This window comes from Tamandua tetradactyla, chromosome 6 (genome assembly GCF_023851605.1).
Source record: "Tamandua tetradactyla isolate mTamTet1 chromosome 6, mTamTet1.pri, whole genome shotgun sequence".
Lineage (NCBI taxonomy): Eukaryota > Metazoa > Chordata > Mammalia > Pilosa > Myrmecophagidae > Tamandua > Tamandua tetradactyla.
In genome coordinates this window covers 14,024,873-14,051,190 of record NC_135332.1, presented here as the reverse complement: position 1 = coordinate 14,051,190, position 26,318 = coordinate 14,024,873, and the positions used below count along the sequence as shown (strand labels likewise).

Here is a 26,318-nt window from a genome sequence, read left to right as displayed (position 1 = left end):
CAGGTCCACAAGGTCCCCTCCTGTGGCCTATTGGTGCCGGAACACCCTATAAGGTGGTGTGTAACTTCACCCTCCTCTTTGCCCTGCTTTGCTTTCTCCATATTGCTCAGCTCCATCCATTTACCCGTATTTACTTGCTGCTTTGTTCACTGTTGATCTCTCTCGCATGAGGGCGGGCGCTTTAGTTTATTCACTGCTCAATCCCCAGCTGCTTAGGCAGGGCCTGGTAGAAGGATATAGAAGGAGCACAACAGACAGTTGGTGAATGAATGAATGAATGAATGCTTGAGGCATAAAGCCCTATGTGATCTGGTCCCTGCCTACGTCTGCAGGTTCTGCTCTGTCCACTCACCCACTATCAGGCTGATTCTCTGCTGGCAGATGCCTTTGGTCTCCTCGTCACACCCATGGACCTCCCCCCACTTGCTGTGGAGCCCCCACTGTGCAGAGCACCCCCAGGCCTGGGGCCCTGCCTCCAGGATTCCAGCCCAGGCTTCTGTCGAGTAGGGTGGACCTTGGCTTCCTCATCCACCTATCCACCTGCTTTGCTCTTCCAGACTCTGGCCCCACAGGAGACGCTGCTCTAGCAGGCCTGGCCTGGGGTGGGGCTTACTGAGCCCTTAGTAGTGGAGGAAATTGGGCATTCAGGTGAGGAGTTTGGCAGGGGGGGGATGCCTGTCCCTGCGTGGCTGCACTGTTTGAAATACATGGGGTCCTTGATGAACACTGCAGAGGAGATAAAATCAACAATCAGATGTGCCCCAGCTGTCACTTCCTCTCACAGCCCATTGGCCAGGACTGATCACGTGGTAGCTCCCACCGGTCAGGGAGCTGGGAAGCATAGGTTTCCGGGTGCCAAAGGCAACGGCCGGATCTCCAGATATCCCAGGGAGCCTCGCATTCCCTTGTGCCCACAGAGATGGCATGTGGTCTCCAAAAGCACATTTCATACAGAGAATGATCTGACATAAGGTAGGGCGTGTTCCTAAAAGCACTGAGCCCGAGTCCACCTGCAGCCTGTGCTGTGACTTCCCTGCGCTTTGTTTTTGTCTTTAAGCTGGTAAGAAGTGTGCTTAGAGCGGTCGGGGCCTGGAATTGGGTTGACATGGGTTCAGGTTCTGCCTCTGCCATTCACTATCCGGGCCGCTTTGTGTTGAGTCACTTAACATTCTCAACCCACATCCTTGTCTGTAAAGCAAGAAGCACTCTGCCAGGAGGAAATGAGATCGCGCCAGCAGAGCACTCAGCACCCAGCCCGGCTTATCGTAAGCACTTAATAAACTAATTTAGCTCTATTTGTACTCCCATGTTTACACCTCCAAATCGTCTTAAGATGAGATCTTGAGTTGCATTTAGTTTTTGCATTTTTTCCCCTGGCATCTTTATTCTACATTTCACCCGCATTATCTCCTTTCCCCCACTTTCTTTGGCTTCTTCCCCAGTTTAGAATCTTTTGATCTTTTCTCCCCATCCTAGAGCTACATCGAGAGGCAGGAAACTCACACCTGGTGTGCAGGTGTAGGTATTCGGATCTGCTGGGGGCATTCCAAATGTCTGCATCTAACCTGGGATAAACTAATGCTCGGAGAGATTAACTCCCCTAAGCCCGATAGCTGGGAAGGAAGTCAGAGAGTCAGAATTTGAACCCAGGGCTCTGCACCCCAACACCTGCTCTCTTCCCACTGGCCCTGTCTGCCCGGCATCCTCCACTGGTATCTTCCCTAACAGAAAAGCCCAGACAGGTATGCTGCCAGAGGACCTGGCAGCAGAATTTGGAAGGAGCCCTGCGATTCCTCTTCCTCCTCCTGGTCCTCTGGCTCTTGCCCTCCCCTGCTGTGTCCTCACTGGCTCTAAGTTGGCAGAATGCGAGAAGGCAGTAGGGGCAACCCCTTCCCCCTCTTCTCCTGTCCCCCTCCCCCCTGCTTCCCTGGGGCTGGGGTGTCCCAGAGTGGTTGGGGTTGTCTCCTTAAGGTCACTGCAGGGCTCCTGACTGGACTGTCAGCGACAGAGCCCTGGCAGAGTCTTCTAAACTGAACGGGGCAGAGAAGAGAAAGAAAGGCGATTAAAGTTTGATGCCACGTAGGAAGCTATTAGTGACCCAGAGGGGTGATGAAATTTTGATGATGTGATAATCTAAAGGGAAGGAAATATGGTTTGCCATAATGTGACCCATTCAGGGAATTCTCCTTCTGGGGTGAGCAGGGGTGACTTGTAAGTGCCTCCTGGAGCTGGGGCTCTGGAAATATCCCCCCCGGCCTTTGCTTGTGCTGCAATTGAGTGAGGCAGCTGTTGTGTGAGGGTGCCACATACCCTGAGTCAAATCCGATTCTGGAACTGAGTCCCCATCTCTGCTTCGGACTCTGAAAATGTAAGACTCCCTGGGCTCAAATCCTGCTTCTGTCACTTACTGTTTAGGTGACCGTGGCTGAATTACACAGCCCCTCTGTGCCTCAGTTCCCTTCTCTGTGCAACGGGGATAATAGGTACATACTTCCTACAGTTGTGGCGAGGTGAAATAAGCTGAGCTCTTAGGCTGGTGCTTAGTGACAAGCAAACACTGAAGAAAAGGTTAGTCATTGCCATTGTCCTTTTTATCCTCCTCCTGGTCTTGGGGAAGTGAAGTCAGCTTTGGGCTTGCAGCTAGGCACGTGCCCTGGCCCCAGACACTTCTGTCCCATCGACTTTTACAGCCCTGCCACTGGCATCAAAACATCTGCTGTTAGAGATTTATTTCTTTGGTTATGAAATTCTCTATCTCCAGTTTAAAATGCAAATATGGGGTGGGCCACGGTGGCTCAGCAGGCAGAGTTCTCACCTGCCATACTGGGGATCTGGGTTCAATTTCCGGTGCCTGCCCATGCAAAAAAAATATATATATATGCAAATATGCCATAGAGAACCTATATACTAAACTATTATCAAGTGAATGTTTTTACTGGATCCTTCCATGAAACCTCAACTTTTTGAAGGGAGGTTTCACAGCATTTATTTGCTATCCACCCTTAGCCTATGAAGAAGATAGGCCAGAGAGTATTAACGTTATTAATATTATTAGCATTGAATTCAAAAAGACTAAGTAGCTTATCCAGCTTGCCTGACTGGTAGGAAAGAGAACATGAATGTGATCATGCTGAGTCCCAGGCCACTATTTTGTGATCTGGTCGAGATACCCACATCCAGGAACTGCTCACCACTCGGCTTTGCTAGGGTGGGGCCAGGGGATTTGGGAGCTGCCCGTCTGACCACGGGCTTTCTCCCAGCCTCGGGGTGGGGGGGGGGGGCAGGGGATGCACCCTGGGCGGGGGTCCTCTCCTCTCTGTATGAGAATCTGGAGCCTGCTCTGGATGTTCCCCCTGCTTCCACACAGGGCTAAGGAGAATGGGCACAGGCCCCAGGCACCTGGCTAGGCAGCCTGGCATTGCCTGCTGACCACATGATCTTTTCCATTTGTACATTTTATTTTTCATATATGTGAGATTTTACGTTCTACTCCATAATCCACCTGAATCCCATTTTAACACAAAAGATATATTTTAGAGCCAATTGATGTTGCTGGAAGATGTATCCCAAATGTCCCATGGCTTCACGGATGATCTTGTGGGCCACATATGTAAGGGTCTAAGAGGATAGCTAGATAGGTAGATGATAAGATGGACAGACAGATGGATGGATGAGTGCATATTCATGCACACATATACATACATAAATTATTTATTGAGATAAAATTCACATAACCAAAAATTAACCATTCTCAAGTGTACAAGTCAGTGGACTTGGCACATTTACAGTGTTGTTCAACATTACCTCTATCTGGTTCCAACACGTCTGATCACCCACAAAGAAACTCCTGTCCACCGAGCAGCCCCTCCCCGTACCACCACCCCGCCCCCAGCCCCTGTAACCGCTAGTCTGCTTCTGTCGCAGTGGTGCTGCCTATTCTGGACATTTCGTCCAAATGGAATCGTACAGCATATGGAATCATACAATATGTGGCCTTTTGTGTCTGCCCTCTTTCACTCAGCCTAAGGGTTTCAGAATTCATCCATGTTGCAGCGTGGGTCACCACTTCGTTCCTGTTTATGGCTGAAGAGTAGTGTTTGATCGCATGGATCCGTCTGCGTGGGTAACCTCTGGTTATCCGCTCATCGTTTGATGGACAGTTGGGTTGTATCCACCTTTTGGTTATTGCGAATCATGCTGCTATGAACATTGGGGCACAGGCACCCGTTTGAGTCCCCATTTTCAGTGATTTGGGGGATATACCTAGGAGTGGAATTGCTGGGTCATGTGGTAATTCTATTTTTAACTTTTTGCAAAACTCCCGAACTGTTTAACACAGAAGCTGCACCACTTTATGTTATTTACGTATATATTTTAACCATTTGTGTTTGAATTGTTGAATAATGTTTTGGATGCCTATGTGCCTTCTAAAGCAGCTGCACCCCAAACATATCTGTCCCTGGCCGGCCAGCACCTCCTCCGTGACAGGTCCCCTGGGGCCTTCAGAGGGCACGGCAGCTGGCCCTTCCCCACGTGGACTGCTGCTTGCTTAGTTGGCATTTTCGGGGACTCAGCTTCGACCAGTCTACTCTGTCGTCTCCATACCGTCAGAGGCCCCCATCTTCTAGCCTCTCCCCGTACCTTCTCCCCTTCCCCCTTTTAATCTGAACCGGGTGCCGACACCACCAGCGGAATTGCATCAGAAGGAGAGTAGGGGGTGAGAGCCTGGAGGTTCCTGAGGGAGGAGCAGTGGCCTCTGTGCCACCCTGTCCCCTGCACAGGGGTCTTTTGCATGAAGGGTAGATGCCTTCTGGAAGAGCTGAGGGCCCCAGAGGACCCCCCCTCCAGTGAAGTAGGTCCTTCCTGTGTCCGTGTCCCCCCTCCAAGCACCTTGGCTTGCTCATCCACCAGTAACTGAAGCTGCCTGATTGGTTTCAGCCACCTCCTCCCAGTTCCTTTTGAAGTTCTATGCATCCAGAACCAGATCCCAAAGCATCTGAGCCTCCCAGGCCCCTGTCGGGGCGCTACCACCCTCCTCACTGCTGTGTGTCTCTTGCTGAACTAGCTCAAGACCTAGACCCTGGAAGGGAGGACATGCCGCTGCCCCCAGCCCGTGCCCAGGCTGCACCTTATCGTGCTGCCAACCTTGAAGTCTCCCCGCGAGGGGGACGTGCTCCTGGGTCTGGATGGCTTTGCCTGGCTCAGCCCAGTGACACTTGCCCTCCCTGTCCGGAGGCAGGAGGCGGGTTGGCGGGCAGGCCAAGGATGGCCGAGGGGGGCCTCATTAGCTCTGCTCCCGGCTCATTATCAGTCTGCGCATCACTGGGTGAAAAATGGTTGTCGTCGGGACAGTAATAAATACTCTGCTGTCAGCGTTGATGTGATTGCACTAATGAAGAGAAATCAGCCACGGCGAGAAGAGACACTGCTGGCTGTGGTGTAGGGTGGCTGGAGAGCTCTGTCCACTCCCTGCACCCTTGCCCCGTGAAGTCAGAGGCCAGGTCGTGGGAAAGGGGGAGAAGACAGGCGTGGCAATGAACCCCTCCCTCCCAAGGCCTTGGCAGATGGAGAGTCAGAAGGTACTGGAGACGAATAGGAAATAGGAACACTCATTAGCACCATGAGGGGAGAGCAAGGGCGTGATGTTGGGCTCCCTGGCCGAGTCCTGGATCTTGTGGCAGGGGAAAGCCTGGGCAGCTGGGTGGACATTCATGCTTTTGATGCTTCGACCTCCCCCGTAGAGCCCTGCGTTCGAGAACAACCGCTCAGGAAGGCGTGGGGGGAAACACAAGGCCTATTGTCCGCACCCCCTGCCTGCCACCTCGCCTGGAATGTTAGAACATATTGTGTCTCCAGGATCTTGGAATGTTTGGCCCCGGGGTGCAGGGGGCAGGCCTCCGACTCCAACTTCTCCTTGGCCCGTGTGGTGGACATGCCCAAGCGGCCCTGGATTCTTGGAGGCCAGGCCAAGCATCCAAGCCAAAGCAAAGAGGAGCCTCCTCGAAGCTGGCAGGTGGGGAGAAGGGAGGACTCGTCACAGTGCTGAGCCCTGGGGCACCTGGGGATTGGAGGTCAGATGAGAAGACTCCCTTCCATCTGGGGCCTCAGGGCTCCACCTTATTAGAGTCCAGGTACCGCCTGCCTCATGGTGGAGGTGGCAAGGTGGCTGGGAGTTGCACACCTCACATTCGAGCCTGCGTCAGAATCCCCTAGAGGACTTGTTAGAATGCAGGCTCCTGGGCCCCACCCCCCACCCCAGAGCTTCTGATTTCAATAGTCTGAGGGCCTGAGAACTTGTATTTCTCACAAGCTTCCAGGTACACCCCACTTTGAGAAGGACTGGCCTAGAGGTTGGAGGAGCAGGTACTTGGGGCCGGTGAGGGTGCCAGAGGGGGCCGAGCAAAGCCACTTCTGCCTGTCTGGACTCCCTGGTCCTGCTTCTGAGGCAGAGGATGGGTGAAGGCCAACCAAGATGAGACTCAGACTTAACCTGCTGCCTCACCAGGGGAGGCATGTGACCACCCTCGTCCCTCTCTCCTCTCTCACCTGCAGAAGCTTTTGCTTCTGAAGTCTTTCCTTAAAAGAAAATGAAAATAATAGCCCGGCCCAGGAGCCACGTTCCTGGGAGAGGTAGGGCCGGGAGTGAAGTTTTCACCAGCTGAAGCCACTTTGGCTCAAAGCTCCCACGTGTTGATGGATAACAAATGCCACGCATCTCTACTTGCTCAGCCAGCGGTCCCTAAGCACCTACCGTGCACCAGTCCCAGTGCGTGGATACAGCAAAGGCTAAGGCAGGTGCCTGCACCAAAATTGCTCACAGGTGAGGGTGTCAGGTGATGGTCAGTAAGGTAGGGCCGTGTGGGAGGTGCTGAGTGCAGGTAGCCCATGATCTGGGAGTGCAGGTGGCCTGAGAAGGCTTCATGGGGGCAGGCGCCGTGCACACTGAAGTCTTGGTTTTCAGCCTTACTGTTACCAAGCAGCAAATACGCTCCCTCTGCCTGGCCACGTGGAGGGGCTTCCTTAGACGAGGCCCCTGCATGCAGGATGCTTCCCCTTAGGGAGACATGCACACTAGGTGCTAGCAGCTCCTAGAAGCTGTGAGACCTCAGGAGAGGAGCCGCAAACCAACGTGGTGAGTCTTCGACCCTGCCCCCAGCATTTGGGGTTGTCTTCCTCCCTTGACCCCCAGGATTAGCTTCCTAGGGCTGGGTAACACATTACCCCAGACTGGTGGCTTCAAACAACAGATGCTCAGCGTCTCACAGGTCTTGAGCTTGGGCACTGGAGATTCAGGTGTCCTCAGGGCCGAGTGCCCTCGGGAGGCTCTAAGGGAGCATCCTTCCTCCTTGCTGCTTCTCAGCTTCTGGCACCCCCAGCAGTCCTTAGCGTTCCATCTCTGCCTCCATCTTCATGTGCCTTCTTCCTTGTCCATGTTTCTGGGCAAAAATCCTCTCCTTCTCAGGACACCGGTCATTGGATTTAGGGCCCTCCCTATTCCAGTATATTCTCACCTTAGCTTGATGACATCTGCAAGGACCTTATTTCACATTAAGGTGACATTCATTTGTGCCGGTGGCTAGGACCCAAATGTGTCTATTTGAGGGACACAGTTCCCCCCCCCCACCACCACCACCACCACCCCTCCTCTGGCTCCAGGGCCAGTAGGTGAGCTAAAAACCTCAGGGAACCCTGAGAACCATGTCCGATTACAAAGGGCCCCCTTATTTTACAGAGAAGGACAGTGAGGCCCGAGAGGCAGGTGAAGTGTCCCAGGCCAGAGCCTGGGAACTTGGTGTTTCCCACCTCCTTGTTCCACCTCATCACCGCAGCTGTTAACCCTTGGTTTCCAGCTCAGCTGAGAAGCAGACTGGACTGCTAGAAGGCCTGTGATGTCTCTGACCCCTCCTTCTCGACTCCACCCCCCATGCAGGAATGTGAGCTATGGGGAGGGTCACATCAGCAGAATTGGGAGGTGGGAGAGCTGCTGAACAGCTGGGACCACAAGCCAGATAAGCTGGCTCCAACTGGACCTGTATGGCCCGGCCACGCTGCAGCCATTGGCCTTTGCCATGAGAAGGATTGAGAACCCCCACTGAGGTGTGGGTTTGAAGGGGGGCCAACCTTCCTCCCAGATTCCCCAGGGTCTCTCTGGGGCATGGTGGGTTTGAACACTCCTTTGCAGGCTAGGAAATCAGGGAGGCTGGAGGGATGGGCCTCGGTATGGCCCCAGAGCAGCACAGATACCACTTTCCTTCTCCCTCGCTCCCTCTTTCCAACACCCAGAAACAGCCTGCTGGGTTAGGGGTGAGGCTTCCTGGGTTCCGCCCAGACCTTCAATTCATGCTCCCCTCTGCTACCCCAACTCTTAGCCCCGGACACATAAAGTCTGTGAACAGGGTCAGGAAGCCTGCAGCTCATACCCCAGATTCAGGGGCTTTTGGAGTCCCCTGAAACTCAGGGTGTGAAAATAACAGGAGCTCCCACCAATGGAAGCTCTGCTCTCTGCTGGGCATCGTTCTAAGTGCTCCACCTGGATTGACGCCTCTCACCTCTCCACAACCCTACAAGAAGCCTTCCTTCTCTGCCATATCTGGTTTAGGAAACTGAGGCACAAAGTGGTTAAGAAACTTGCCCAAGGTCACGTGGCTGGCAGGCACTGGGCTCGGGCAGACCAGGCAGAGGGATCCAAAGCCTGTGTTCTCAGCCATGGGGCAGTGCCGGAAGCCAGGGTCCCCTCCCGGGGGTGTCCTGGCCTCTCCTGCTCCCCCTCTGAACACTCGCTGAGGCCACGTTTCCCCAGGCCAGCCCATAACTTGGCCAAGCCCTACCATTTATAGGCAACTGCCCTTGGCCAAATTCAGTGTCCTCGTCTGTTAAATGTGGATTTAAAACTAACGACAAAGCCCCTCCCGCCCACAGGATTGTTGAGCACATGTCTGAGATGGTGTTCGGGGGTGCCTGGCACGTGGAAATTACAGGGTGATTCACGGGGCGTCTGCAGAGGTCCTGTCCCACCCCCACCCACCCGTGCTTAGGACACAGCATCCCGGGCGTGGCCTCTGCCTCTGCCTTTACCCCCCAGAAATAACCTTCCCTGGGGACCCCAGCACCCTGCTCCTCTCCAACCAACTTGGGGCTCCAAGCCTGTTTCCACATGATGCTCTTAGCACCCAGGGCCCCACTCGCGTGGGAGGAAGCAGAGCCGAAAGACACAATCAAGTTTGTACAGTCATCACCGTCATCATCACATCATTATCCCGTTTTTGTTGAACGTAAGACCATCAGTTGTTAGGCCCGTCATTGTCTTATGCATCTCTAAGAAAGAAACAGTGCTGTTATTTCATTTAAATAAGAGGCATTCTGACTTCAGAGATGTAGAAATGGGAAAATTAAGGTGCATCTTAGACTGGAGGAAGGGCAGTAGCAGCCACCTCATGTGTGACACTCACCCCCTGCCAGGCTCCGTGCTAAGTGCCGCCCATTTATTGACTCATTGAAATCCGCACAACAACCCCCGTAAGTTTGGATGTGGGAGTGTGACAATTCTTTCAACCGATAAAAGGGCCACTAGAGCTGATTCAAAAAACATAAGATGCTTACGGTAGTGGGCACTGACCATCGCATCCCCCAGCTGGCGGTCAGCTCTGTTGGTGGGGCCCAGGCCTGCTCAGATGGAGAAGGGGCCACCAGGCTGAGAGAACACCCAGGTAGGCTGGACGCTGCCCCTCCCTCCCTCGTAGTGTGGTGTCAGGCTCCTGGGAAGATCAGAGGATGCTGTGGGGGCCATGCTCCAAGGTCAGGAGCACCCACCCCGCACCCATCCCCGTCCTTCTAGAAGCGCTGGGCCAACTGAAGGCTCTCCCCCACTCTCATGCTCTGTCCTCCATCCTTCCCCAGCCCTGCCCGAGGTCAGCACCTGTCTCCCGGGGGACGGTGGCCCCGGAGCAATGAATGCCTGGCTTTGCTTCCTCCGCCAGGCCTGAGCAACTAATCCGGGAGGTGGGAGGAGCCGTGGGGAGGTGGGGGGAGCTCCCCTCTGAGCAGGGACTTCCGGGCCAGACCAGAGCTTCCAAATCAGCCCTGCTTGGCTCTGTCCTCCTCTGGCCCATCTCCAACGCAAAGGGCTTGGCTCAAACTGTGCCTAGACCCTGGAACAGGCTGGCACAGCTGAGTGTCCTGCATCTGCTTGGCCCTTGGGGTGTGGGCTTTGTTGAGTGGAGGTTTCCCTGGAGAAGAGGCCTAGGTCCTGGTGACAGCTGGCCCCACTCGCCCCCTCCCCCATCCCGGCAAGCCTTCTGTCTATCACCAGCAGACAAGGGCCTGGGGTCTGCTCCCAGCCTCCCGCCCCAAGTTTCCGTGTGGTCCAGCCCCTCGGGCTCCGTGGAGGTGTGGGCTCTCAGTGGCCGGCCCCTCCCACCACGACTCACTCGAGCTGTGAGCTGCTCAGCCCCTGTGCAAGGGGGGCAGCTTTGAGCAGGGTCCAGCCCCAGAACGTCCTCTGGCCCGCTGGCAAAGCCCGTGACGTCACTTATAGGGACCAGTGCAATATGAACACGCGGGACCTCTCACTCACAAATGATTAAGACTTTCAAGACGGTAGGAGCAGAGCATTAAACCAAACAGAGGCCCTGTGTGGATGCACATGTCGCTGTCCCGGGAAGCCGGCCTTGCCCACGGGGCGGATGTTGGAGGGTTCTCTCCCCGCTTCAGGCCTCGGGGTCCGGGTATGTAGAAGCAGAGGGTCCAGCCTTCTAGGGACCTGCTCTCCTGCCACCTGTCCCAGGGCTGAGGAGGCAAGGGCCCAGGGGAAAAGCGAGGGTGATGAACTGTGAGCAAACACAGTCACATCTCTGTGAAGGTCACCGTGTTGTCCAGGAGATCGGGCTAGTCATCCCGGCAGGGCGGGACAGGCTGGGTCTGGAATTCAGCTTCGTGCCGCCGGTGCCCCCTTGTCTGGGCCTGTCTGGCGTGCGCCGCTCTCAAGGCCCCTGCTCCCCGTATCCCATAGAGGCTGTGCACAGCATCTCACCACTTCGAAGCACACCTTGGCTTGAACCTGGCCCCCCTGCTTGCTGGCTGCGGGACCTCGGCAAGATCCCCAAGCACTGAAGCCTGACACCCCATCTGTGAAATGGGACGGTGCTGCGTTTTGCTCAGAAATGTTCTCCTATGTCCTTGTGAGGGAGATCAGAAAATCCTTCTGCTGTCCTGGATAGATTCTCCTGTGGTGCCGCAGTGGCGGGGGTGCCTGGGACATAGTGTGTGCCCGATAAATGCATAGTTGTTTAACAGTTGTCAACGTGGCTGCTCCTTCCCCGCATTGAGCATTTCTGGGGCTTTCAAGTGCTCCAGTGCCATGTGACTAATTCTGACCTTGGGCCAGCGGCGTCCGTACCACCTGGAATGGCGAGAAATGCAGTCTCAGTTCTGGTCCAGACCTGCTAACTCAGAATGTGCGTTTTAACGAGATCCGCGGGTGACATGTATGCTAGACCCTGAAAGTTTGAGAAGACTAGATTTTGTTTGCTGCTGGTGGTATCTTAAGATAGGGTTCCTGGAGGGCAGAGGCTTCCTGCAATGTGCACCATCGGTGCGTCAGCTGTTCATGGAAACTAGTTGCCTCATACCAGCCTATTTTGAACCCTGGTTCTCTCCGCTCAGAGGGCAGCCCTCGCTCCTGGCCCTGCCCAGCCCAGCAGGGAGCCTGTGAGAAGGGGCATCGGGCCTGCGTGGTCCCACACAGCCCCCTTCCTGGAGAAGGAGCCCAGCAGCTCTGCTTTGTTAAGAGTCTGTCTGCGGTGCCATCTTTGATCCAGGGGAGAAAACATGAAAAGGAATCACCCCTTTAAATAAACAAAACACAGTTCTCCAGAGGACAAGCAAAGGAGAGCTGTTGTGGGAAGTCATCACTTATTTAAGGGCAGTTTCTACCCGGTGTGTATCCATCTGGATAGCCACGGTTTAATGGACGTTTATCTATGCCTGGACTGCAGGCGAAGGGAGCTGAGTGAGTCGGGGTCTGGGGTGGGAATGAGGGACAGTGGACTTGAACCTGGTGCGGTCAGAGTCCTGGAGTTAGACTAGATGGGGGTAGCCTAAAGGGCAGCCCAGCAACTGAGTAAGGGATGGGCCCTCCCTGCCCGTCCCTGCTGTGGCAGAGTACAGAGAGAACTGAATTGGGTTGGAGTGGGTGGTATCTCCCCAGTCTTTCCACTCAACCTCTCTGGGTCTGAAGAGGGTGGGAAGACCTCCCCTCTCCTACTTTTCTCTTCCCTCTCAGCTTGTGGTTAGAAAGCTGGCACTCCCCATCCTTCCATTCAACCAACTGATGAGGCTTCAAGCAGCTTAGAGAGCAGGGAAGAGCCAAGGTGGGAGGTGAGAGCTGGGAACTGAGTGCCAGACTGCCCCATAGTTGTGGACAAGTAACTTAACCTCTCTGAGCCTCAGTTTCCCTGTCCTTAAATTGGAGATGATAGTTCTACTTCATTTAGCTATTTTGAGGATTAAACGAGTTAACATGTAAAGCTCTTAGAACAGCTTGTGGCATATAATTCATGATACATGTATGTTAAATAAATCCCAATTTAAGTAGGAAGCCATGATCAACTCAAGGAGAGATGTCTTTCCCTTTGGGGAGTCAGGAAGGATTTGGGGAAGATGGAGCATTTTAGCTGGGAATAGAAGAATGTATGGCCGTTGGGATGTAGAGATGTAGGCTCAGGCAGCAGGCGCTGTGAGGGCAGAGGCCTGGAGATGGGATGACTAAGTGTGCAGGATGGGTGGAAGGGAGTGTTGGGCTCCTCCTGCTTCTCCTGTGGCTGACAAGGAAGGGCCAAGTGGTCAAGACCCTTGAATTCCAAGCTGAGAACTTTGGAGTTCAGGGTCCCCAAAGCTGAAAACTAGATCCAGCCCCTCACCCTGCTGGAGTGGTACTCACACAGGCACAGGGCCTCTGAGCATTCATATTTGGCCACCCTAGACCTGGCAGATCCTCTGAAGTAGCTGCTTTCCCTGTAGACCTTGTGGGCCCTTGTCCCACTGGAAGGGTTGTTGAGGCACGGGAAGGAAGGATCGCCTCTCCTTTGCTCAGGCCTGAGTTACTGAACACTGTCCCTTGCAAGCCAGTCCACTCCCAGGGTTTAGGTCTCAGTAGGCCCTGCCTCTCTCAAACACTGAACTGTGAGGGAGAAGAAGAAAAAGACTGAGTCTGTTACTTCCCTTCCTGAGCTAGGAAGACTTGTCCCAGCCATTAAAAACAGAAGGGGCCCTCATTTCTGGAATCCAGAAGTGTCAAGCGTCAGGTCAAGGGAATCCCAAAGGAGTAGAGACCTCTGCATCTGCTTTGGAGAATCAGCCTAAATATGCACATGGACACAGTGTAGGGGGGCATGGAGGAAAGTACTGGGTCCCCTTTCTAATGTATTGCTGACTTTCTGGCAAGCCAGAAATAAGGTTTTTTTCCCCTCTTTAGTTGATCTTTATGTTCAATGGGAAAAGAAGTACTTACACCCCATGGCTGAGCAGGAATGAGAAGAGACTGGGAAATTTGTAGCACAGCGTCCTCTTTGTAGTACAGGAGGTGAGGGCAGGAAGCTGACTCCAGAAGACGCGTGGATTGATCTACAGAACTGTGCCAAGAGCCTCCTGGTTGTTCCTTTACTGGAACGCACAGAACAGGGGTGGCTGAGAAGTGAACAGGGAATCCTTTGTCCCCTTTTAATTTTTCTTTTGTTTTAAGAAATTTGGCTACGATGTGTCTAGGCTTGGGTTTCTGCATTTTGTATTTATCCTGCTTTTGGAGTTCACTGGTACTCTTGAATCTATAAATGTTTTTCACCACACTTAAGGACATTTCAGCCAGTATTTCTTCAAATATTTTTTCAGGCCCATTCTCCCTTTTCCTTCTGGGATTGCACTAACACTTATGCTAGACATTTGCTATGCATTTGGTATTGTCCCACGGTTCCTGGGCACTTCTCAAAGTCTTTTTCTCTCTGTTTTTCAGGTTGAGTACATTTTATAGGTACATTTTCAAGTTCCATTCTGCTGTTAAACCCAGTGAATTTTTTATTTCGTATGTTGCATTTTTTCAGTTGTAAAATTTCTATTTGGTCTCTCTATATATAGCTTTAGCTATCTGAATAGAATTACAAACTTTTCATTCTCTATAAGCATATTGCAGTTTAACTCATTGAACATACCTATAAAAGCTGCTTTTAAATCCACATCTGCTAATTTCAACATCTAGTCATCTTGGAATCAGTTTCTGTTGACTGCCTTTTTTCTTGAGAATAGGTCAGATTTTCCTGGCTCTTTGTATGTGCAGTTACTTTAGATTGTATCCTGGATATTGTGATTGTTATATTGTGAGAATCTGGGTTTTGTTATAGTCCTCCAAAGAATGTTGATTTTATTTTTGTTTTAATAGGAAATAACTGATTTGATTCAAATTGCAAACTCTGTCTCTTAGGTCAGCAGCTCAAATCTTTTTTTTACTTTTTTTTAAAAATTATTTTATTTTATTTTTTTAAATACCAAAAAACACCAAGCAAATACAGACATTCCTATTCTGATCATTCTGTTCTACATCTATAATCCGTAATTCACAATACCATCACATAGTTGCATATTCATCATTATGATTATTTCTTGGAACATTTGCATCTATTCAGAAAAAGAAATAAAATGAAAACAGAAAAAAAACTTATACATACCATACCCCTTACCCCTCCCTTTCCTTAATCACTAGCATTTCAAACAATTTATTTTAACATTTGTCCCCCATTATTTTTTTTTATTCCATATATTCTACTCGTCTGTTGACAAAGTAGAGAAAAGGAGCATCAGACACAAGGTTTTCACAATCACACAGTCACATTGTGAAAGCTGTATCATTATACAACCATGTTCAAGAAACATGGCTACTGGAATACAGCTCTACATTTTCAGGCAGTTCCCTCCAGCCTCTCCATTACATCTTGAATTACAAGGTGATATCTACTTAATGTGTAAGAATAACCTCCAGGATAACTCTGGACTCTGTTTGGAATCTCTCAGCCATTGACACTTTGTCTCATTTCACTCTTCCCAATCCCTTGATGCTGAGTCTCAGCTCATTCTAGGATTTCTGTCCCACGTTGCCAGGAAGGTCCACACCCCTGAGAGTCATGTCCCACGAAAACAGGGGGAGGGTGGTGAGTTTGCTTGTCATGTTGGCTGAAGAGAGAGGCCACATCTGAGCAACAAAAGAGGTTTTCTTGTGGGTGCCTCTTAGGCCTATTTTTAAGTAGACTTGACCTATCCTCTGTGGGGTTAAGTTTCATATGAACAAACCCCAAGACTGGGTGCTCAGCCTATAGCTTTGGTTGCCCACACTGCTTGTGAGAATATCAAGAATTCAACTTGGGGAAGTTGAATTTTCCCCTGTTCTCACCATTCCCCAAAGGGGACTTGAGCAACTCAAATCTTAATTCGGTTTTTTAAATCTTTACCTGAGTTACCTTCGGTCTTCCCTGAGCATTACCCAGAAATTTGGATTTCTGGGTTAGCCAGAAATTTGGACAAGCTCTCTATACAGAATCTGAGACTTCCTTATCTGACCCTCCCCTTTCCTGGGTTCACCAGTCATTTTCCACTTGCTGTGGTTACACCAAATTCTCTGGTTCTTCCAACCAGAAAGACTGTCAGTTATTGGTGGTTTACCTTCCTGTGCTGTGCTTACTTCAACCAGCCCTCATGTTAAAACCCTTAGAAAACAGGAAACTCACGTTGTGCCGTCTCCTTCTTCCAAGCGTGAACTCCTCTCCAGAATCTGCCTACTTTGGCTCACTCTCCTGTGCCTTCAGGTAGTTGGGTTTTTTTGTGTGGATTTCATTCTGGTCTTCCTTTCCAGAGTTCATAGTTACTGACTGTGGAGGAGCTATCTGGTAGGAACTTATTGGAAGCAGCCTCTCCACCCCCAGCTCTCTTTTGTCTTACCATTGCTTCCCTTGGCTTCTAGTGAGAAAGGCAGGAATGACGAGGAAATTGAGAGTTACCTATCCAGCTACTTTCCCAAGATTTCTTGAATGGTCCGTGTTCCCCCTAACCGTAAGCGAAGGGGTAGGGATGGGGGGCTGCATTACTTTCACCCACTCTCCCCCGTGCCATTCTTGGCCACAGGTAGACTAGATTTCAGGGAGAAATAGCCTTCCCATCCATAGGGCAGAGATGGGAGCTGCCTCGATTGTCCTTTCACTTTGTAGCACTGCGTAGGATACAACAGTTCTTCCTCAAATACGTATCAAGGACAAAGGAATGAGGCTTCGTGATTCCTTTGGGCTGGGCAGCCTTGGGGTCAGCCCACTGCTGCCTCCCGGGATGATCTTTTTGGGCAGCTAGACATGCATGAGTGGTCATCGCAGGCCCTCCCTTTCCACGGAGAGAGGCAAGTTGGCATGAGTGGCCATTTCTGCCCCAAGCCAGAAGTAAAGCTTTAAATGTGGCTGTGCAAAAGGAGGAGAACTAATTAAGAGGGACATTCTGAAGTATCAAAACTGTGTCATTTACATGCTAATGAATGGGTTTTGCTTAGCAAATTACCATTTTCCCTACTTGCAGTTGAGGAAACCTACTTATTGGTTCAAGGTCTCTCCCGTGTGCCTGTACTGGCCTCCCCTCCCGGACCCACCACATTTCATGGGACCTCCCCAGCTCCCGTGCTGGGGTTAACTCATCAAAGAACAGCTTGTCCTGGTTATGATTCATTTTTATTTCTTCCTTTTGTTTTGTTTTAGGCATTTACATCTTGACGGCTTCTCAAAACAGGATTTTGATAGTTTGTTGTTGTGGTTTTGTTTTGCCAGATCCTTCTTTGAGACAGCCCTGCCCAGAGACGGGGTGGGGGATGATTGACATGGCTTCAGGAGATCTTTTCAGCCTCCCTCTTATTATTGTCCTTTTCTCTTGGAGGCACATCAAGAATTTTTTAGTTAATGGGCATAAAGTGCTTTGAAAACATAAACTGTTAAGTGGCATTGGGGACGGGCTTACTAATTATTTATGATTTCAGAAGAGCCGGTTAATTCAGCAGGAGAGGGGTTGTGTTGGGGGGGGGTGGTCAGTCATTCAGGAAAACACAAATAGCAGGGACTGACCCTGCCCGCTCCACCCCTAAAAGCTCCCTGTCCCCTGGAGACTCTGTGCTGGGTAAGCCAGACAGGGAGCGTCCTCTGCGGCCAGGTGGACACGGGAGGCAGGTGGCACTGCCACGCCCTGCCCAGCTCATGGCCTGGAGCTCCAGATCAGAGCCGGGAGCCAGAGAGGACCCACGGGATACCTCCGCCTGCCTTAAAGCATGACTGTTCAAACCATCCTGGGAAGACGCAGGTTGACTCTTTTCCCTCAAAGCTCTCCAGAGAGGAAGTTTGGCCAGAGACTCCCCTGAGAAAACCCCCCAGCAGGTCTGGAATCAGAATGGCCTCCTGATGGCAGCCTCTGTCTTCCTGCTGAATCCTGGGACCCCCCACTCCTGCCGTCCTTCCCTCTGCAGACCTCCACCTCCGTGGCTTGGCGTGAGGCCAACCATCTCGCCCTCCCTACCCACAAGTGTGTTTACATCTATGGCTGTGGCCATTTGTTCACTCATTCATTCATTCCATACATATGTGCCGACCGCCTCCTGTGTGTGGGGCGTGGGCTTGTGAAAGTCCTGTCTCCCATCCGAGTACTTTTCCTTTCTCTCCACCCTTCCTCGGAGAGCGTGCGTCTCCACCTGCCCCGAGCGCCCGCCCCCTCCATTCTCAGCTGTCCCCACTGCAGAAGGGCCCCTCTGCCCCTGCCCAGCTCCTGGCCTTCAGGGTCGGATCCTCAGCCTTGGCTGGGCTCCACTGAGGCCTGGAATCCAACCCTTCTCATTGGAAACCTGCAAAGAAACCAGAAGGAACCAGGCTGTGCCTCCCACTCTGCTTCCCAACTCCTTCCCTCTCAGGCAGCTAGGGCTGGACCAAGGGGGAAAGTGGTTCCATATCCTTGTTTTTTTTAGATTTTTTTTCAAAAAACAAACTCGCTTTCCTCCAAAGCTAGTTTCTCATCTTCCTTCTTTCACACCATTTTGGAACATTCCTCTTTCCCACCCCCAAACACCCAGGACGAAGGGAAACATCCATCACTCCAGAAAAAGGGTCTGCTGCCGAATGGTAGTCCAGCCAGGAAGATAAAAGAAAATGAACCAACAAACCAAACAAAGACAGATTCACGCTTTGGGCCAAAAATTGCAAACACTGGCTCTTCCAGCAATTGGTCAGCCTGCTCCAGTTTAATGAAGCCCTTGGTAGACTGCTTCTTTTCTCGTTGCTTCTTCCTGTGCCCGGCACAGGCCTCTGAGTCGGGGCAGGCAGTGGGGAGGCGTGGAGGGGGCTGGGAAGCAGAGGAGTGTGGGCCGAGCTGGCCAGACTAACACGTGGAGAAGAGGGTGGGGAGGGGAAAGGGCACCCCCAGAAGTCTGGGGCAGTGAGGTGCTGCTTCTGCCCGAGGCTTCCAGGGGAATATCCAAGTTGCCTTTCTGTCCCCTTTGGAGCATTCTGCAAGAGAGGAGGTACCAATTCCCAATGCTGGCCTGTGTACCTGCCCGGGGCGGGGTGGCGAGCTTGGATGCAGAGGAAAGAAATGTGCAAGTGGCGTTGCTCCTTTCCCACGGCCTGGGCTCTGAAGGACGGCCTGGGCACGCTATACCCCAGGCCAGACCCCATGACCACGATGCAGGTATAGTCTGCCCCTGGGGCTCACTGCAGCGAAGGAAGAACGAGACAGGATGGAGAAAGAAGCAGCACCCCGTGGAGTGTCTGGTCTCCCCCAACTCCAGTCAAGGCGCAGGCATCGTGCCCAAGCGGTTTCATGCCCAAGCGTCCTGCCCAAACGTCCCGTCTTCGGAGATGTCTGTAGAGGAGCTCCTAGTCTAAGGGGGCCTCGTCCCACTAGCAGGCGTCGGGGGCTGCTCAGACTCAGCTCTGCCCGGGACCAACCCAGGGCCTCAGATAAGTGATTTTCTCTCCCAGGAGCTTTGAATTCGTCCTCTCTAATGGCAGAGCGTTAAATTCAGTGAGTTTTAAGATTATCTTCTTGCCGCTTCCTTCTAAGAGTCTAAAATGAGATTCCACACGCCGGAGTCAACACTTTGAACATTAATCGGGTATCCACGCGCCGTGTTCCAGGCCCGGTTCCAGGAGCCGGAACAGAAGCCAAACCCGCACGCAGGCTGACGCCGGGCCGGTGGCCATCACTGAGCGCTTCCTCCACACCCGACGTGGCTCTCACGACTCCTTACTTAAGAGCAGCTCAAAGCTGTCTTTCAAAGGTGCCGAGGACAGGCTTTTGTAGCCTGTCATCACAAAGAACTCACAATCTAATCTAGGTGGGAGATAAGATAAAAAATTTTGTCATTTCAGGGTGATATTTCAATCAAATGCTAAGAAACATGCAGCACGGGGTCCCCTGGGAAAGCGGTCCAGGCTGCAGTTTGGAAGGGCTCTCAGGAGCAGTGCACCCTGCGCTGGGTGGGATGGGTGCGAGCCCCGAGGCCAGGCAGGCAGGGGAAGTGGGAAGGGCTCTCCAGGCCCAGTGAGCAGCAGAGGAGACCTGAAGCATCCTGGGGCGGGATTGGGAAAAGATAAGCAGTTGAGTGTAAAATAACAGGGCCAGGAGGGAGGGAGGGCAGGGATCTGCAAAAGCCAGGCCTGAGCTTCTGTATCTTGTCACCCAGGGGATGGGGACGGTGGTTTCTTTCTTTTCCTTTGCTTTTGTTTAATAAGCAGCATCTCTTGGGCTGCCCTGTCGAGGATGCATTTAGTTAAGATGCGTTGGTTTCCTTACTCCTCTGAGGCCCCCTTTCTCTCCTCCCTCATTTGCAGAAAGTAGCTGAAACTTAACTAACTCCATCCCTAAGGAGTCCAAGGGTCCGTCCCCTCTCTGCAGGGGGCTTGGTGATACATCCCAGCTCAGTCCTGCGAAGGGCCAAAAATAGAAGGAATGGTGGGGCAGTGGGAAGGGGGTGGGACGCCATTGGATGGGGGCTGGCAGGCCGACAGAGGGCTCAGGGACAGAGTGATGGATGGATGAGTACATGCCCGTGGGGGAGGGACCTCACAATGGCTCCAATTTCAGAAACCTGCCTCCCAAATGCCTGCAAACAGCTGACAGCCATGGAAAGCAGATGAAATGGGATTAGAATGTCCTTTCCAAAGGGAGCACGGGTGGCAGAGCGTGACAATGTGGTCCCTGTCCTGCTGGCTTCGGGGCTCATTCCGCCAGCCTGGAACCATCTCTCCCCAGGGGCCTGGGGCCAGGGGGAACCCAGAGCGGGAGAAGGAGGGAGGGAAGGCGGAGCCTGCAACTCATTGGCGTCTCCCAGGAGACAAGACTTGGAGCCAGCGCGGGCTGTACGCGCTGGGAGGGTGGGTTCCCCCAAAGGTCAGCTTGTCGCCTTCCTGCCCCCTAGCCCAGCCAGATGATTATGGAGATCTTTCTCAGGGAAAGCCAGTGTTGCTTTCTTTAACCCAGCCCTCACTTAACTCTGTGGGAGAAAGTCTCATTTCTACATAACTAAACTCCCTCATGCTGCCACGAAACCACATGCAAGACTGAACCAGGCCGAGGGGTCTGTAGAGGCAGAGCCTTGAATGGTGGGATCAGACCTGGGCTTGCATGTGTTATCCAAAATGGCTTTGAGCAGGTGGCAGGACTCTGTGACCCTCAGTCTCGTCCTCTATTAAACAGGGGAGATCAAAGGACACAAGGTAACGGGGCTGGTGTTTAGTAAGCACCCCATATGCGCTTACCATGAGGACAACTTGCAAGAGCCCCCACAAGGGACCAGCCTGGAATAATTTGGTAATTTCAATGTGATATTTCAGTCAAGTGCAAGGAAATATGTGACAGAGTCGTCTAGGAAAACTGGCTAACCTGGGGTTGGGTGGTCCCTGAACCCCACTAGAGCGGGGTTCTGGAATGGTGGTGCCTGAACCCCACCAGAGTGGCCTTACCAGGAAGCCAAACCTGCCCCCGTACTTGTCACGGGAGCCAAACCTCCTCCTTGCACCCCCACCCAGGAGGGCCAAAGTGTTGGGGTGAGGGGTGGTGGGGTCTTACAGGGGTCAACTTGCAGAGTGGTTGGCTTACTGTCTTCTGTCTGTGTTTTATCTTCCCCCTGTTTGAAGAGGCTACAGCAGGGGTGAAAGGAATTGATGTTTATTTTGATAACAAGTTCTCAGTGCCTTTGCAAACTAATAAAACCAACTCATTAGGCTGCATGTTTAATTCACAAGTGTACTGTGGGGAGACTTCCCTTGTGGCTGATGGGTAATATTGCCTTCCTTCTGGAGTGGAAGAAAGGGTCGGCGGTACTTAAGCTCTCCATGGCAGGCAGTGCGTGTCCAGGAAACCCTGGAGAGGGGCAGTTGGGACCTCTCCAGTAGGCTGCAGTCCAGAGTCCTCGTTGTCTTCATCTGCAGCTCCCTCCTGGGGCTACAGGGGGAGGGGCAAGGGGAGGTGCGGGGCTGACCCAGACCCCTTCAAGAACTGGGGTCCCAGCGGAAGGGGTATGGCATGGGTGGATCCCACAGAGCTAAGTTATTGAGTTATTGTGACAGACTCAAAACCAGAGAGAGATTACCTAAATCCCCTCCTTGGGCATCGACTCTGAGTGGAAGCAGGTAAGGAGAACCAGAAGTTTCTGTCCATCCCCACCATCTGCCATCAATGCTGTGTGACCTTGGGTGACTCCTTAGTTTCTCTGAGCCCATTGGGTTGCATTGTGCATAGTCACAGCAGTATAAAAAGGTCCACTTGGATTTCTAGGAAGATATAATTTCACTTAATAGAAAATCCAGAATTGTGACCTGTACTTATTTCATGTCCTTCAGAGCTTTCAGCCACATTTTTGACAGATCTTCAGTATTTATTCTGAGAAGTTGGGGGTGGGAGACACCTGTCCCCTCCATGTTCTATTTTCCTCCTTGCTTGTCTCTGTCCACCAGCTCTATACACACACACATCTTTATACACATGTGATGCTGAAACCCACACCAGTTGCATACCCATACACACGTGCATAAAAACACACTCATGCACACACACTCCCACCCTACCCCCAGCCTTCTCGCAGCCATGCTGGGAGAACTCAGTGGTGCCACTGGCTCTCCTGGCGGTCAGCATCCTAATGGCGAGTGTCAAGCAGCCCTGTGAGTCAAGGACCCCATGAACGACCCAGATACCGAGAATCATGCTGTTCCTGGCATTTGTGGCCTCTTAGGATGTGCAGTGGGACAAAACCCAAGCTGATTACAGAGTGGCTAATTGATTGGGGTTTTTTCCCCTCCCCTTTCTGCAGTGTCTAGAATGGGGCAGGCAGCTTCTGGGATGAGAATGGGGAACAGCCTGCATTTTGTGGGGCCCCAGGCCTCTGGCTGAGCCTCCCCTTCTCCTCTGAGGATATGGACCCCTTTGAAGAGCTCCTCTCCCCAGAAAAAGCAGGCTTAGGCACATGTATTCAGCATTTGGGGTGTAATTTCAGGGAATTTCAAGCCCCTGGCTGAGAACGTAGAGAGTGGTGCCTCCAAAGCATTCTGGCCTTCGGTGTCTTCCAGAGGCCAGTGTCATCCCCCCAAGACTTGGAGGGAGGAAAGTGCGACTCTTTCCCCCACATCTTCTCAAGGCTGATGGGGGTGGGCAAAGCTGTGCAAGCTCCCTTCTTTTTTCCCGTGTCACCACCACAGTTGTCCCCACTGCAGCTCCTGTTACAGCAGCTCCAGCCCTCACCCTAGGCTTTGCGAGCTGTTTTTATCTCCCAACAGCTGCCCTTCCACTGCCAGGCCCTCTAGGGCTCTGTGCAGGAATCTTCTCCTCAGGCGTGGCCCCAGCAACTCCCTCCCTCCCTCCTGGGATGTGTCCCCTTTGGGGTTGGGAGGGACCCTGATGAAAGGTCACTGACTGCACGTAGACAAAGGGACAGGCGCCACCCCCTCTGCAGTCATTCTCCTTAACAGAGAAACTGTGCTGCTGCGACTTCCCATCTCGACAAACAAACCTGCTCTTGGGCCGCCCCCCTGCCAGCTACCACCCACTTCTCTGCTCCATTTGCAGCAAAACTTCTTGAAAAACATCGTCAGTGGTCCCTGTCTCCAGCCCCTCTTGTCCGGTTCCCTCTTAACCCACAGTCAGGCTTCAGCCTCTGTATCCCCTTCGCAGCTCTTGTAGGGCCGGCTCTCAGCCCTCCGACCTGCCAGTGGTTTGCTTTCTCCCTCGCTGGCTCGTCCTCCAGCCTCTGACATCAGAGCCTCCCGGGCCCACCTCTGGCTTTCTCCTCTTCCTCACGCCCCTGGACTTCCTCCGGGCTCTGCCCCTGACGCCCCTGCGTGCCCCTCCAGCCCGGACCTCTCTCATACTCGAGACTCATCTGGGCAGCTGTGTGTCCACCTGGAAGTCCAGCAGTCATCTGAATCCAACACAGCCAAGGCCAAACCCCTTATCTTCCCCCCACACACTCCCCTCCACCAGCCTCCCCAGGCTCTGTCGAGTGCAGCACCCAGAATTGTTTACAGCCACGACCTTCCCATCCCCTTTGACTCCCACTCTCATCTGACCGAATAAAGCCAGGAGCTGACCACAGGTTATTAGTACATGGGGAGTCTGACGGCTCCTACCACCTTCTCTCAGCCGCCATCCTCACTGGCCTGGGTTGCCGTGGCAACCTCCTAAAGTGAGCCTGGAGCAAGGATGCTCCTTTCAAACCGAGGCTCCCCCTCCACATACGCTTGGGTGCAGGCTGTGCTTGGTGACTTGCTCCCAAAGGGTAGAGTGTGGGCGGGGCAGGGAAAAGTGATTTTCCAGTAGGGAAACCTGGCAGACCCTGCCTCACCAGGTGGCCAAGGCCAGCATCACCAGTGACAAGGCGTGTGGATGGCGCACGCTGGATGTCAGGTTTTGAGAAGGGCGCTTTGCCTTTGCGGTCCCCTCCAAAACCCCAGAGAAAAACCCCAGACAAATCCCAGCTGAGCAAAAGTTCTGGCAATGGATGCCAGTGATGGTAACACAATACATGGATGTAACTGCCACTCAATTACTTACTTGAATGTGGTTAAGAAGGGACATTTTAAATAGTATATATGTTACTAGAATTAAAATTTTTTAAAAAAACTTATAGAACTGTACAGCCCTAGTGTAAACTATGGGCTAAAGTTAATGGTACAGTTATAATAATATTGTTTCTTCACTTGTAGCAAAGGTACCACACCAGTGCGAACGTTAGTAAAGGAGAACTGTGTATGGGAGGGGTGGGGGGGTACATGGAAAGTCGGTGCTTTCTGCATGATTTATCCTTAGACCCACAACTTTTCAAAAAATAGATTTTAAAAATCGTGAGATCTCATATAGTATTGTATTAGTTGCCCTACTTTTCTGTACATTTGGAATTTTTTTATAATACATAATCCAAATAAAGTAGGTTTTTGAACGTAAAAATAACAAATCCCAATTGTTAGACATTCTACAAAATACCTGAGCAGCACTTCTCAGATCTGTCAAGGTCACTGAAAACGGAAGGTCTAAGAAGCTGTCACAGCCCAGAGGCGCCTAAGGAGACATGACAACTAAGTGTAATGTGGGATCCCAGAACAGAAACAGGACATGAGGGAAAAACTAGTGAAATCTGAGTAAACTTTGGAGTTTAGCTAGTAGGAATGTTCCAGCACTGGGCTCTCATTTGTGACGAAGGAACCATAGTAACGTCAGATGTCAACAAGAGGGGGAGCCAGGCGAGGGCTACATGGAACCTGTGTCCTCTCCTGGTACCTCTACTGCAGTCTGAAACTGTTATAAATTAAAATATTAAAACAAACAAACAAAAAGCCCCAATGGCAGGCAGAGCGCGTGCCCTGTGCTTAAAACCCTGCAGTGTAAAAACCCTGGGGATAAAATCCAGAGTCTTCCCGGCAGCCTGCAGGGCTCACGCCATCGGCCCCTGCTTTGCCACTCTGAGCTCCTCTGCCTCATCCTTCATCTTCAGCCGTGTGGTCTCTGTCTTGCACCCCAGACCCACCAGGCAGGCCCACCCATGCCCTGTGGTCCTGTCGCCAGGAATGCACCTCCTCTCGATGCTGCTGGGCTCTCCCCCACCTTCTCATGGGGTCTGTCTGGCCTGACCTCACCTAACCTGGAAACCTGTGCCCCCCATATCCATCCATCCATCCATCCAAACCCCATGACCCTTTACCCTCTTCAGCTCACGTGTTGCCTTCCAGCATGGTAGGTGATTGCCTTGTATTTCTTGTATCTGTTGTTTATTGTCCCTCTTCCCCTGTCTGGGGAGTGTTAGCCCCACGAGAGCACAGATCTTGGTCTCAGTTGTTCCCTGACGTCTCCTGAGTTCCCCGAACAGTGCCTGGGACGTGGTGGGCTCCGAACCGATCAGTCTTTGTCGAATGAATGAATGAACAAACAAACGAACGTGGGCCGCCCCTGCCTCCAGCCCAGGTAGCAGTCAGGATATTTAAAACATGTAACGCCCTGGGAGTGGACGCCCACCTGCGCGCCCTCCGCCCTCCTCTCCAGCTTGTTGGCCTGCAGTCTGCCCTGGCGGGGGTGACAGCGCTGCTCTTCCTTCCTCAAGGTCCGGAGAATTCTACACGCACTTGACCCTCACTGTCCACGCCGCGGACGTGGCACTCCAGTCCGTAGTTGCCTTCTTAGGGACAAAGGGTCCCCTCAAGGAAGGGGTGCTGCGCGCCTGGGGGAGGAAGGGACTGGCTCTCTCGCCTCTCTAGCCAAGGTCCAGCCCCGGCCCGGGGCCTTGCCTGTCGGAGGCCCAGCCCGGCTTCCCCGTACTCGGCCTGGAAAGCCCCCCCCCCCACCCCCGTGCCCGCCCCTGGCTGGGTCCCTTCTCCCCGCAGCGGGGTCTCCACCCAGCCCTTCCTGGCGCTCAGCCGGGTCGGTCGGGACCGGCACTCCCTGTTCCCACCACGAGGAGCGTCCCTTACCTGGTGCTCTGATATCCCCTTCCCCACCTCATTCTCAGGACTGAAAATCTGTATTCTCCAAAGATGGGGCAGGAAGTGGCTTTCCAAAAGGAAGCGGGTGTCAGAGTGAGCCAGAAATGGGTGGGGGGCCTGTTTTCACCATCCACAGCGGCAGCCCGTTAGACACCTCGATGCCTGGCTGCAAGACCGGCGCCGCCTGGCTCGTCGTGGCGGAGGGTCAGAGCTGCGCACAGAACTGCAAGGACCCCACGCCAGGCCGGTTCGCGGGTGGCGCGCTCCTGGCTGATTTTTCTCCCTGGAGGTCCCTCCCCG

The 26,318-nt window shown here is 52.7% G+C and overlaps 1 protein-coding gene and 1 long non-coding RNA gene across 3 annotated transcripts in view; one reads left to right on the top strand and one right to left on the bottom strand.

The window, feature by feature from the left end:
* Nucleotides 1-26,318, top strand: part of SDK2 (sidekick cell adhesion molecule 2) — a 257,799-nt gene that overhangs the window by 5,910 nt on the left and 225,571 nt on the right. The gene's annotated exons all lie outside the window — the stretch shown is intronic.
* LOC143685812 (uncharacterized) lies at nt 24,305-25,855 on the bottom strand. The gene is made up of 3 exons (XR_013176752.1): nt 25,555-25,855; nt 25,258-25,442; nt 24,305-24,840 (listed from the first exon to the last, which is right to left on the bottom strand). It is a non-coding gene; the product is annotated as an uncharacterized LOC143685812 (long non-coding RNA).